Here is a 12,167-nt window from a genome sequence, read left to right as displayed (position 1 = left end):
TGGTGTCCTATTACCTTGGCTGTACTTGGTTGTGTTCTTACACTGGTGTCTACACATCTGGACTTAGGATGAATATAGGTCTAGGTGCTTATTTCTGAGTTTGTGCTTATTGAATAGGTGTTTTGTTCCTTAGTTTCTGTTTTCTCTTTTGTCTTTTGGTCTTTGTGGCCCAGAATGACCTCTTGTCTCAGCAAGTCTTTGTGAGAGTTGGAGGCTGGAGTTTTGGCAGCTACTATTTCTTTGGCCTAGCAGGTGGGGGGTGTCTCTGTTCTTCTGACTGGCATATCCTGCACCTGAGTCGTAAATATCTGCCCATATAGGAATGGGGGCATGGCAGCTGGTCCAGCCCACGTTTTTATCTATCCTGTTATGGATTAAGATGGCTTGAGACCAAGCCTCATAAAATCATTGCTCCATTTTTATTATGTAGGTATGTTCACATGTAAAGAGCAAAACATGAAACTACCGAAAATTTGCGATTATTTGGATATATCAGTTGGAAAATGGGAAGAAAGGGCCAGTACTTAAAATCTTCATTGAACCTGTTTTCCATCACTTCTTATTCTTCTTAGATATTGTAGTCATGAGGAGCTGGACTGGTGGCTCAGAGGTTCAGAGAACTTGTTGCTCTCTCAGAGGTCCTGGGTTTGATTTCCAGAACCCACAGGGTGGTTCAGCTATCAATAACCAGTCCCAAGAGATCCAGTGCTTCCTCTGACATCCATAAGTACCAAGCACAAACATAGTGAACCTACATATATACAGGCAAAACACTCACACATAAAATAAACAGAATAAATCTAATGAAACATGTCATAATGGCCCTGAATCAACAGCACAGGACACAGATGGCTCTCCCAGACTTCTGGGGGGCGCACAATCAAGTAGGAGCCTGCCGGATGCCTCTGGCACCAAGGGTTCTGATACCATCATACGAAGCAGCACCTTACAGGCCACGGGCACAACAGAAAGGAAAGGCGACAGCTCCGTGTCATGCCTTGTGACTTAACCAAGTACCACCTGTGCCCAAACCAAGAACCCTGGTCCTGGGTGGTCAGGCACCATTGTAGTAAGAAAGCATGGGGTGGGGAGGTGGAATAGAGGCAGAGCCAGGCTTCTTGACGGGCTGAGGAGAGAGGAAGACCTAGAGAGTTGAGGGTGATAAGGAGTGATCTGATGTGAATGACCAGCTGGCCACCTGAGTCCAGAGTGGTTTCCTGCCCTGGGCCCTAGAGTGGAGGGCGCCTGTGTTGATGTCTATGGCTCCAGTCCCAGCTGAGAGCCATGAAAGGGCTTGTGATCTGGGCCACCAGCTTGGGCCATCAAAAGACGACATAGATGCTCAGGCTCCGGCCTGCAACCCATGGCCATGAGGGTGTCCAAGGGCGGTGCTGCCAGCAGGGATATGCTGATCTGAATGGCCTGTGCTATCTGTCACCCCCAGCCACAGTGTCAGCTGGGTCAAGGCTGCTGCCGAGCACCACGTCTGAGGCCGTAGCATCCAGAGTCTGAGTTGATGTCTGGGGCCACCAATGGCCCTGCAGATCATCTGGGTCTGGTCAGCTACCTCAGACCATGCTGGTGTCCAAGCACCATGCCATTGCTGGAGCCCATACTGATCTGGTTGGCCTGAGCTGGCCCTGAGCTGTGATGACATCTGGCCCAAGCTCTGACAAGGGCCATGTCTGGGTCCATAGTCCTGCAGCTGGCATCTGAGAGGATGTCCATAACCCATGTTAACACAAGGGGTCATTGGAACCACGCAATGCTAAACCAGCCTTGTCCTTTACTGGCCCTGGGATAGCTGGACCTGCCTCTTGCTGGATATAGTAGCAGAAGAGCTGGCCCTACCCCTAGGGAGAGCCTGAGAACAGAAGAACTGGCCCTGCTCCTTGCTGTAGGCTGCATTGGATGAGCTAGACGAGACAGTGCTGGAGATCTCGCCCCCATAGTGACAGTGAGGGAAAGCTGGTGGGCTGGCCAACCCAGCTATCAGCCCAGCTACCAACCCAGCTACCACAAACCAGCTACCACCCAGCTATGAACCCAGCTACCAACCCAGCTACTACCCAGCTACCACCCAGGCCCAGAACCAGGGCTATGAGTTGGTCCACCCCATCTACAATCTGCTGGAGCTCGTGAAGGGGCAGGTCTTGCTGACCCAAAACAGCAGGCTCTCCATGACACAGGACAACAACAGAATATCCAAAAGGAGCCCCATTGAGAACCCGTTGTTGCTAGGGTAGGAGTAACCAGAGGCCCCAGCCAGACCAATGACTTGAGACAATGAATCATTGTGGGAAGAGATGGACGGACTAAAGAACAAACTGCGGGCCACACTGCAGCCTCCACGACCAGATTCTAATTAATCTTCCTCCTCCTCCTCTTCTTCATTTTGTTTGGCAGTTTGGTTTGGCTTTTTATTTTTCTTTTAAGATTGGCTCTGATTTGCGGGGAGGTTGCAATGGCAGGAGGACCTATATGAGGGGACAGGAAGATGAGTGGGTTCAGGATACACGATGTGAAATCCACAAAGAATCGATAAATTTTTTTTTTTTTTTTAAAAAAAAGCTATCTAGGCCGGGCGGTGGTGGCACACACCTTTAATCCCAGCACTTGGGAGGCAAAGGCAGGTGGATCTCTGTGAGTTCGAGGGCAGCCTGGTCTACAAGAGCTAGTTTCAGGACAGGAACCAAAAAAGCTACGGAGAAACCATGTCTCGAAAAATCCAAAAAAAAAAAAAAAAAAAAAAAAAAAGCTATCTAAGATTTCTCTATAAAGGCAATATTGAAGAAAATATTTTAAAAGAATGTATGAATAAAATCAATTCTTCAACAACATCACAACCTTATTCTGTTGCCTCAATCTTGCAATTTTGAAATAAACAGAAAGGGCTGACAAGATGGCTCAGCCATCCCGAGAAGGGTCTGCTCTTCCAGAGGGCCCACGATTGCTCCCAGCCCACGTTGGGCGAGTTACAGCTGCCTGGAATCCCAGCTCCAGGGCGTGTAATGCCCTCATTTGGTCTCTAGGCACCTGGGGGCACACACTGTATAGAAGTACATGCACATACACATTAATAAAAAAATAAAAAGTATTTCTAAAAATCATTTCAGAAGGCTAAAAATACTTTCTTCCATCAGAAACAACTTCCTTCCTGTGTTCAAAAATGCTGTACGGAAGAGAGTGACAAGTGGCCACACGCCCTCAGTCACGGCACTCAGGAGGCAGCAGGCAGATCTCTGTGAGCACAAACACAGCCTAGTCTATATAGTGAGCTCCAGTAGAGCCAGGGCTATGTCGAGAGACCCTGTCTCAAAAACAAACGAAATTTTGTTTGTGTCAAAATTAAACCCATTATTTTGCCTGGCATGGTGGCATACACCTGTAATTCCAACACCCGGGAGGCACAAATTTGAGGCCAGTCTGTGTCATACAAGAAGGTCCCCCCCCCCAGCTTGAATTACATAGTAAGTCTATGTCTCATAAAAGCAAAGGAGAGGGCTAGAGAGATGGGTCAGTATTGAAGAGCACTGGCTGGGTTTGGTACCCAGCATCCTTATGTTATACACAAACGGTCCAGAACTCCAGTTTGAGGAGACTCAACCACCTCTTCTGATCTCTATGAGCACCAGGCAACACACAATTCATGGATATACATACAGAGAAATCTGCTCACATACATATATTTAAACAAATCTTGAAAAAAGAAAAGAAAAGAAAAGAAAACTAATGGGTATGGTGATACGTACCTTTAGTCCCAGCACTGGGGAGGCAGAGGCAGGTGGATCTTTGTGAGTTTGAGGTCAGCCTGGTCTATAGAGTGATTCCAGGACAACCAACTCTACCTGTCTCAATAAACAAACAAAAAGATTAAAAATAAATCAAATAGCAATGAAACTCCCTACTTTATACAATTCATATGTGCTAATAACCTCAAGTCTGGGGGATGGCTCTGTTAATAAAGGGACTGAACTGGATCCCCAGAACCCATGTAAAAATGTTGGATTATATTGCTGGTATGCATGATAAACTCAATACTTGGGGACACAGAGGCAGGAAGATCCTGGGCCTCATGTGCCAGCCAGTCTAGACTAATTGGTAAGCTTCAGTCCAATGGGACATCTTGCCTCAAGAGGAATGGACAGTATTTATGGAGATGCTACCCAAAGTTGTCCTCTGGGTACATACACACAGACGGGGGGTGGGGTAGGGGAGAGAGACATATACACACACTCAGAGACATTAAAAATGAAGAAAAAGTCATCTTTCCTTTTGGTGTGATGAAGCAGTATGACCAGGACAGCTTATAGGAGGAGGGGTTTCTTTTTTTTTTTCTTTTTTCTTTTTTTTTTTTTTTTTGGATTTTTTCGAGACAGGGTTTCTCCGTAGCTTTTTTGGTTCCTGTCCTGGAACTAGCTAGCTCTTGTAGTCCAGACTGGCCTCAAACTCACAGAGATCCACCTTCTTCTTCCTCCCGAGTGCTGGGATTAAAGGCAAACGCCACCACCGCCCGGCTAGGAGGAGGGGTTTCTATGGGGCTTACAGTGCCAGCAAGGTGGCAGCAGGCAGGCAGACAAGGCCTTGGAGCAGCTGCTGAGAGCTCCCATGCAGATCCACAAACAGGAGAGAGAGAGAGAGAGAGAGAGAGAGAGAGAGAGAGAGAGAGAGAGACAGAGAGAGACAGAGAGACAGAAAGAGAGAGAGACAGAAAGAGAGAGAGACAGAAAGAGAGAGAGACAGAAAGAGAGAGAGACAGAAAGAGAGAGAAAGCAAGAGACAGAGAGAGAGAGAGAGAGAGAGAGAGAGAGAGAGAGAGAACACTGGGAATGGTGCTAATTTCCTGAAACCTCAGCATAGGGAGGGTAGAGACACAGCTCCTCCAACAAGGCCATGCCTCCTAATCCTTCCCAAACAGTCCACCAAATGCTGGCCTATTATTCAAACATATGAGCCTGTGGGGGCCCTTCCCAGCCTATCACCACGCCTTCTTAGAGGCTGCCAAAAACCTAGGATTCAGCTTTCACAGGCGCTTACACCTCGGTAGGGCTCAGAGTGATCAAAGTGTCTACTTTGTCTGAGTCTGGCTTGCTTTTCTGCAAAATGAGTGTAATGCCCCTTACTTTATGGGCACTTGATATTAGCGTGTCCGCAATGAACATCGATTCTTCTATAGGGTTCTTCTTGTTAAAGGGACAGTAAGAGACCTGGACTGTGTTTCCTCAAAGCCGGAGTTAAAGTATTCTGCTTGTTCTCCCTGACTCCATACTTCTGCCCACTCACAGAAACGTCCCACCCACGCAGATGTAGGGACTGCTAACGGGGTGCTCAAAGTCCGGCCTCAGCGACCTGGTGATGGTGAGATTGGGACCAATGGTTGAAGTCTCCTGCTCTGAGGGCTGTGGTGTACATACAGCTCACTATAGTGCACAGATTGGCCTGTAGCTTTTAGACTCAAATGATCCTCTTGCCTGGTGCCTGGGCTTTGGAGTCTATGTTACTCTGTCCTATGGAAGGCTAACATTTTTTTTAATTGTTTCCAGGTGTGGTAGTGAGGCTGCAGTTCCAACATTTGGCAGGCAGAGAGGCAGGAGAATCACCGAAGTCTGAGGCCACCTTGGTTTACACGGTGAGTTCTACCACCCAGGGCTACATAACCGAAAGATCAAATTAATTGAATTCTGTTGTTGGACTTTGGATCTATCTATCTATCTATAACCAAGTGTGACACTAAGTTCTTTTCAAAGCCTGGCTCACTTTGCTTTCTTAGGAGTCACTCAAAATCCTCTTCAAATATACCACCAAAAGGAAGCATGAACATCCATCGCAAGGGCTTAGCCAGAAATCCAAGATTTTGAGTTTACAGCTGACCTGACTAAAGGGGAACAGCACCTCTCAGTGGAAAGATTGGAAACTGCCCCTCTAAACGTCTGCTGGCTTTGAGAAAATTTAGTTCTGTCTTAGCTTCAGGCAAGTCACCTCCCCCCAAAGCTTACCAGGTCCCAAAGGACACAATGTAAATCACAGCCTTTCCTGACTCCATTGATTGAATGTAGGGAGCAGTTACTGGTGTGGGGGGCACAGCGCTCAGTAGGGGTTAATGTAAAGAGGTGGAGAGATTGTATCATCACAGGGTCAGGGAGATAGTTCAGCTGGGAACGGTGGTGTCAGTCCTCACGTTTGATAACCTGAGTTCGGTCTGGCAACCCATGTGGTGGAGGAAAAGAACAGATCCTTTAATCTCCACATGTACACCGTGATACACCTGTGACTTCCACCCCACCCCACCCGTGCGCCATAATAAAGAAAAATGCTTTTGTTTTGTTTTTCTGTGTAGAATCCCTGGCTGTCCCAGAGCTTGCTTTGTAGACCAGGTTGGCCTTGAACTCACCTGCCTACATCTCCTGAGTACTGGGGCATTAAAGGCATGTGCCACCAGGCTGAACAAGAAAATGTTTTTTAAAATACAAAGAGGAAGGAAAAGAGGAACGTGTGTGAATACATGTGGGTCTGTATGCACGCGCGTGCACACAGACACACACACACACACACACACACACACAGACAGACACACACACACACACACACACACACACACACACACACGCCCATGAAAGTAAAAGGGAACAGGTAGGGAAAGTAAGGGAACAGGAGAGATAGGAGGAGAGCTAGTGGGAGGGTACGATCTAATACGTTCCTTTTGTGCATAAAGATGTAGTAATGAAACACTATTATACAATTAATATATAATAATAAAAAAGAGTTCCTCATCTGAAGGGAAGAAATACCTGGGGTGGGAGGGTCTGAGGGGGTTGATGAAACACACCTGCAATCCCACAACTTACTGGGGAAGTGGAGGCAGGAGGATCAGAAGTTCAGTGCTTTCCTTGGCTACACAGTTGGAATCCAACTTGGGCTACATGAGACCCTGTCTCAATAAACATAAAACTATATATATATATTATTAATATACATATATATGTACACACACATATTGATAACCTCTTTGGGGAAGGGTTAGGGCATCGAAGAATTGCTCAGACAAGAAAATGTGAGCTACATACCTATACTGAAAACAAGGAGAAATGTTCCTTTGGGTTTTTAGCAAATGAGAGAAATATGGAGGAGAGACAAGGGCAGAGCCAGTGAGACAGAAGCAAGAGAAGGCCCTGTTCTCCCTCCCCAGCCCGTCCGGAAATTCTGCAGAATTGATAAACATCTGGTATAGACTGGCTTCTAGCAGGAGTGCGATGGCAGGAAAATTTGGGTTACTTCTGAAAGCCTCTTTCCCAGAACTGTGTGCTCATCCTCTGTTGTGAGGCGGCTGGTGACAATGATGAGCCACAAGAACCCAGCAGTCTCGCCCATGAGCCTCCGCTGCTCAGCCTCCTTGGCTCTAGGTTGCATAACTGTATGGCTGTGATGATTAATCTCGAGTGTCAACTTGATGAGATTTAGGATCGCCATGGAAACAAACCTCTGGGGTTGTATAGTGAGAGCTTTTAGATAAGATTGAGACAGAAAAACACACCATAAATATGAGCAGCACCATTCCATGGACTGAAAACCTGGACTGAATAGAAAGAGCAAAGGACCTGAGCGCATCACTCACCCCCAGAGAGATGAGTACCAGCTGCATCCCGGTGACTTGACCATCTGCTGCATCTCTGTGACCTGAGAACCAGCACCATCCCTGTGACCCGAGCACCAGCTGCATCCCTGTGACCTGACCACCAGCTGCATCACTGTGACCTGAGCACCAGCACCATCCCTGTGACCTGAGCACCAGTTCTATCCCTGTGACCCGAGCACCTGATGCATCTCTGTGACCCGAGCACCAGCTGCATCTCTGTGACCTGAGGACCTGCTGCATCCCTGTGACCTGAGCACGTGCTGCATCCATGTGACACGAGCACCAGCTCCATCACTGTGACCTCAGCACCAGCTGCAACTCTGTGACTTGAGCACCTGCTGCATCCCTGTGACTTGAGCACCAGCTGCATCCCTGTGACCCGAGCACCTGCTGCATCCCTGTGACCTGAGCACCTGCTGCATCCCTGTGACCTGAGCACCTGCTGCATCCCTGTGACCTCAGCACCAGCTGCATCTCTGTGACCTGAGCACCTGCTCCATCCATGTGACCTGAGCACCTGTTCTATCCCTGTGACCTGAGCACCTGCTGCATCCCTGTGACCTGAGCACCTGCTGCATCCCTGTGACCTGAGCACCTGCTCTATCCCTGTGACCTGAGCACCTGCTCTATCCCTGTGACCTGAGCACCTGCTGCATCCCTGTGATCTGAGCACCAGCTCCATCCCTGTGACCTGAGCACCTGCTGCATCCCTGTGACCTGAGCACCTGCTCTATCCCTGTGACCTGTGCACCTGCTCTATCCCTGTGACCTGAGCACCTGCTGCATCCCTGTGACCTGAGCACCAGCTCCATCCCTGTGACCTGAGCACCTGCTGCATCCCTGTGACCTGAGCACCTGTTCTATCCCTGTGACCTGAGCACCTGCTGCATCCCTGTGACCTGAGCACCTGCTGCATCCCTGTGACCTGAGCACCTGCTCCATCCCTGTGACCTGAGCACCAGCTGCATCCCTGTGACCTGAGCACCTTCTCTATCCCTGTGACCTGAGCACCTGCTGCATCCCTGTGACCGGAGCACCAGCTGCATCCCTGTGATCTGAGCACCTGCTCCATCCCTGTGACCTGAGCACCTGCTGCATTCCTGTGACCTCAGCACCTGCTGCATCCCTGTGACCTGAGCACCTGCTGCATCCCTGTGACCTGTGCACCTGCTCTATCCCTGTGACCTGAGCACCAGCTGCATCCCTGTGACCTGAACACCAGCTGCATCCCTGTGACCTGAGCACCAGCTCCATCCCTGTGACCTGAGCACCAGCTGCATCCCTGTGACCTGAGCACCTGCTGCATCCCTGTGACCTGAGTACCTGCTGCATCCCTGTGACCAGAGCACCTGCTCCATCCCTGTGACCTGAGCACCTGCTGCATCCCTGTGACCTGAGCATCAGCTGCATCCCTGTGACCTGAGCACCTGCTCCATCCCTGTGACCTGAGCACCTGCTCTATCCCTGTGACCTCAGCACCAGCTTCATCCTTGTGACCTGAGCACCAGCTGCAGCCCTGTGACCTGAGCACCTGCTCTATCCCTGTGACCTGAGCACCAGCTGCAGCCCTGTGACCTGAGCACCTGCTCTATCCCTGTGACCTCAGCACCTGCTCCATCCCTGTGACCTGAGCACCTGCTCTATCCCTGTGACCTGAGCACCAGCTGCATCCCTGTGACCTCAGCACCAGCTGCATCCCTGTGACCTGAGCACCTGCTGCATCCCTGTGACCTCAGCACCAGCTGCATCTCTGTGACCTGAGCACCAGCTGCATCCCTGTGATCTGAGCACCTGCTGCATCCCTGTGACCGGAGCACCTGCTCCATCCCTGTGACCTGAGCACCTGCTCTATCCCTGTGACCTGAGCACCAGCTGCATCCCTGTGATCTGAGCACCTGCTCCATCCCTGTGACCTGAGCACCTGCTCTATCCCTGTGACCTCAGCACCAGCTTCATCCTTGTGACCTGAGCACCAGCTGCAGCCCTGTGACCTGAGCACCTGCTCCATCCTTGTGACCTGAGTACCAGCTGCAGCCCTGTGACCTGAGCACCTGCTGCATCCCTGTGACTTGAGCACTTGCTCCACCCCCTGTGTGACCCAATGTAACAAACTGTCTATAACTCCTGCCGTCCATGTATCCTGTCATAATGGACTGTACATATGAAGCATGAGCCCAAATTCTTCCTTCCTTAAGTTACTTTTGTCTGAAAGTCTATCTGCAAAACAAGAAAAGTAACTGACCAAAAGGTTGAGTCTCATATCCCAGACATGTGATTGTCAGAAAGCATAGAGGTGGGGCTGCAAGACAGGTGTGTCGGTGATCATCCCTTCTCAAGGAACGTGAACTGAAGCTTCGTTATGCCATTGGCTAAGGCAGTGTGCTGAATTTAGCACTGGCAGCATCTGAACTTCTGCTGGGGAAATCATCTAATCATGGAAATTGAGCGGAGTGGTTTCGCCTGATCAGTATGATGCTGAACTTAATCAAAAGGCATTTATTAAGTACTTAATTGCGCTCAGTGCAGTGCCGGATGCCCAGGAAGAGCACTGCGTGCACCTGGCCCCTCCTCCCCGGCCATACATAATATGGAGAAGTGCAGAGACTGGGTGCCGAGGACAGGAAGGAAGCCAGCATTTCATGAGTTCCTCAAGTGTAACAATCTTACACAAGGAAAGAGATTTCTTTTTCAGTGTTGGAGATTGAAGCCACTCTCCCTCAAGCTGCAAGGCGCACATTAACACGTCAGCCCTCACTCTCCCTTTATGATTTGATTTTATATTTTACAGATAAGAAAGGTGCTGGATTGCAAATCCTAGCTGAGTTTGGTAATTCCAAGGCTCTTCTCTCATCCTCGCTTGCCCTGGAAGGAGGGCAGATTGACAAGAAACATGTACTCAGAATAAAATGATTCCTTGAAACTGTAAGACATGATTGATGAGATGGCTAGGCCAGGAAAAACACTTGTCATCCAAGCCGATGACTTGAATGTGATCACTGGAACCCGTGGTGGAAGAAGAAAAACCACTGTAAGTTGTTGTCTGACCTCCACACATCATGGATCGTGCATACACCCATGCGTTCACACATCCAATAATTACAAATATGAATAATAATATACTATACAATCAGCTAGCACAGTGGCTCGTGCCTGTGGTCCCAGTGCTTGGGTGACAGAAATAAACACTGGAGAACAAGGTCATCCTCTCAACTGCATAGCAAGTTCAAGGTCAATCTGGACTTTCCTTTTGGAAAAGGAAAGAAATGGAAAGAGAACAAGATAAAGAAAGAGAAAAATGCTGTGCAGTGAGGCAGGCAGATCTCTGAGTTTGAGGTCAGCCTGGTCTACAGAGCGAGTTCCAGGACAGCCAAGGCTACACAGAGAAACCCTGTCTCAAAAAAAGAAAAAAAAAAGGCAAAATTGAAAAGAAAAAAGAAAAGAAAGAGAGAGGAAGGAAAGAAGTACAGAAGAAAGAAATAAATACGGAGAATGGCATGCGTTGCAGGTGGTAGCCTTTCCTACCTGTTCTTTCACACTGGAGAAGATTCTCAACCTGCATGAGTACCCTACTCTGCTCCTTGCCACTCGCTTCTCTCCATTTGTCCTTCTCATAGCTCTGTAACCATTCTTCTGCCTGTCATGCACCCCACTCCCAACCTCCCAGTAGTATCTAATGTCTATAACTTTGCCCTCATTTCTCTTTGAGCCCAGCCACACTGATTGTAAGTTGATGGCTGGGCTGTGTGGTACAAGATGCACCCTTCAGTTGTGAGAACAAGACATAACGACGATACTCTTAGTGACTGCAGCAAGCAATTATTACTGGGATCCAAGTCAAAAAGAAAAAAGTTAAAAGTTAGCATCTAAGCTGGAGGTGGTGACCCAGGTCTGTAATCTTAGCACTTGGAGATGAAAGTAGGAGGGGCAGGAGGTCAAGGTCATCTCTGGTTATATATTGAATTGGATGCCTGTTGTAAGGAGGCCCCTTGTTTGTTTTCCAGCTGCCCAGACTCCCGAAATAATCACATAGAAACCATTTTATTTAAATCACTGCTTGGCCCATTAGCTCTAGCTTCTTATTGGCTAGCTTTTACATCTTAATTTAACCAGTTTCCATTATTTTATATTTTACCATGAGGTTTGTGGCCAAACGGAAAGGTTCCAGCTTGTCTGTCTCCAGTGGAGGCTCCATGGCTTCTCCTTGACTCCGCCTCCTTTTCCCCAGCATTCAGTTTAGTTTTCCCCACCTAACTTTACTCTACCCTATCACAGGCCTAAGACAGTTTCTTTATTAACCAATGGCATTCATAGCATACAGAGGGGAATCCCGCATCAGAGGCTAGCCTTGGCTACACAAGACTCTGCCTCTCCAAAAGCAAAAGAAAAAAGTCCAACAGTAAAACTAAATCTCTGAATTTAAGCTTTCTGATTTTTCAAATGTATTTAGATTTTTATCTTTTTTTGCTATTTTGTGGGGTAGGGGTACCCAAGGCATAGTCATACGTGGGGGTCAGAGGATAACATTGTGGAGTAG

Source organism: Microtus oregoni, unplaced genomic scaffold (assembly GCF_018167655.1).
Source record: "Microtus oregoni isolate MIOR12 unplaced genomic scaffold, Mior012 000025F_ref0000491, whole genome shotgun sequence".
NCBI lineage: Eukaryota > Metazoa > Chordata > Mammalia > Rodentia > Cricetidae > Microtus > Microtus oregoni.
Note: the sequence above shows the minus strand (reverse complement) of the source record.